We start from the raw sequence: 1,527 nt of genomic DNA, 5'->3' as shown, positions 1-1,527 counted from the left end.
GGTTCCTTGGAGAAGGAAATGGCAACCGCCTCCAGTATTCTTGCCTGGAGAATCCCATGGATAGAAGAGCCTGGTGGGCTACAGTCCATAGGGTTGCAGAGTCGGACATGACTGAAGTGACTTAGCAAAGCAAAGCAAAGGTATTCCTATCTAGGTAAATGATGATTATGGTATTGCAGCTAATTTTTACCACTTTCAGGGAATGGAAATTCTAAATATTTTCAACTGAATCTAGTCTAATAGCACTCACTAGAAACTAACAGTCATGGCACCATAATATTTTTCATGCGGTACCAGACTGTCACTACTGAGGGAGACACAAAAATGTGAGGTAAGCATATCTTTTCCCAGAAACCTTTGAAGCCAGAGATATTAAACAATTAAGGCACTTGAAAACATTAGGGATATGTATAAACTTGTGAGTAAGACAAACTATAGCTGTACCAGCAAGCAATGAAGAAATAGTAAATCTTCATTTTATGAACCTTTAATTATCTAAATGTAAGGAATTTTGGCTCAAGAAATGGTCAAGAGCAACTTGTCATATCTTACTATATAATATTGAAAACCAAGTGCGAAATTTAGCCATTGTAGGGTAAGGAAACTAAAACAAAAAAGCCTTAACGACCTGGAGCCTTAGTGAGCAAAAGCTCATTTTAAACTGACTTAAACCCCTGAACTAATCCTGTGTGTCAAAGGCAGGGAAGAAGGATCCCTCTAAACCTGAAAAAACTAGTGATTCATAGGGAAACTAAAGAGATGAAAGTATGCATGCTTACCATACCACAGGAACTGAAACTAAGAAGAAAAAGATGGGTGAGAAGAAATAAAAAGTATGATCTATTTACCTAGGGCAATCATCATTATAAATTGACAGTAATCTGATCAACTAGATTTTTTCTGAAATTATACTGCTCACATTTTCTGTGTCAAAACTTAAAATGATTGTTTCATTAAAGAGTTAGTAAATGATTCTAAAACAACTTCTTTCTTACCTCATAAAAGTTACATTTTAAGAAAGCTCAGTGGAAATCTTAAGGTACAACAGTTAGGATACTTTTTTGAAGTACAAAGGAAAATATAATTAAATCAACTTTATACTTTTTAACAGCCATAATAAAAATTTAGGGTGGTTCAATAGCTGAAGGCTTTTGACTTCCTATAAATTGTTTAAGTTACTCGGACTTGAAATAAAGTAGGTAAGTTTTCAGTTAAATACTAACAGTGTAGTATCTTAGAGCAGATTTTTTATTGCCCACATCAACAGTTACATCCTCAGACCAACTTCTCCCTTCTTTAATGTGAAATAGCAAATCACCAGCATTTTAGGTTAAGTCTAGACTTTAAGGTATTATTCTTTAATTTCTAAGTGATACACAGTGCTTTATAAGTATGAACAATAATGTGTTATACTTTACTATTTTTTTGTCCTTTCCATTCATTTTTTAAAATCTGGAACATGGCATCTTTTTTTTCATGTAGAAAAAACTGTTATCAAGCACAAAATTTTACTCTAAGGATACTAAA

General features: G+C 33.5%; 1 protein-coding gene across 1 annotated transcript in view; it reads left to right on the top strand.

Annotated features, from left to right (window-relative positions):
- The window catches only part of LOC104992865 (multidrug resistance-associated protein 4-like), a 75,687-nt gene that overhangs the window by 57,728 nt on the left and 16,432 nt on the right, over window positions 1-1,527 (top strand).

The sequence above is a fragment of the Bison bison genome, unplaced genomic scaffold (genome assembly GCF_000754665.1).
Source record: "Bison bison bison isolate TAMUID 2011002044 unplaced genomic scaffold, Bison_UMD1.0 scf7180017864225, whole genome shotgun sequence".
NCBI classification, from domain to species: domain Eukaryota; kingdom Metazoa; phylum Chordata; class Mammalia; order Artiodactyla; family Bovidae; genus Bison; species Bison bison.
The sequence above is the reverse complement of the archived record's forward strand: the minus strand, read 5'-3'. Positions and strand labels throughout refer to the sequence as shown.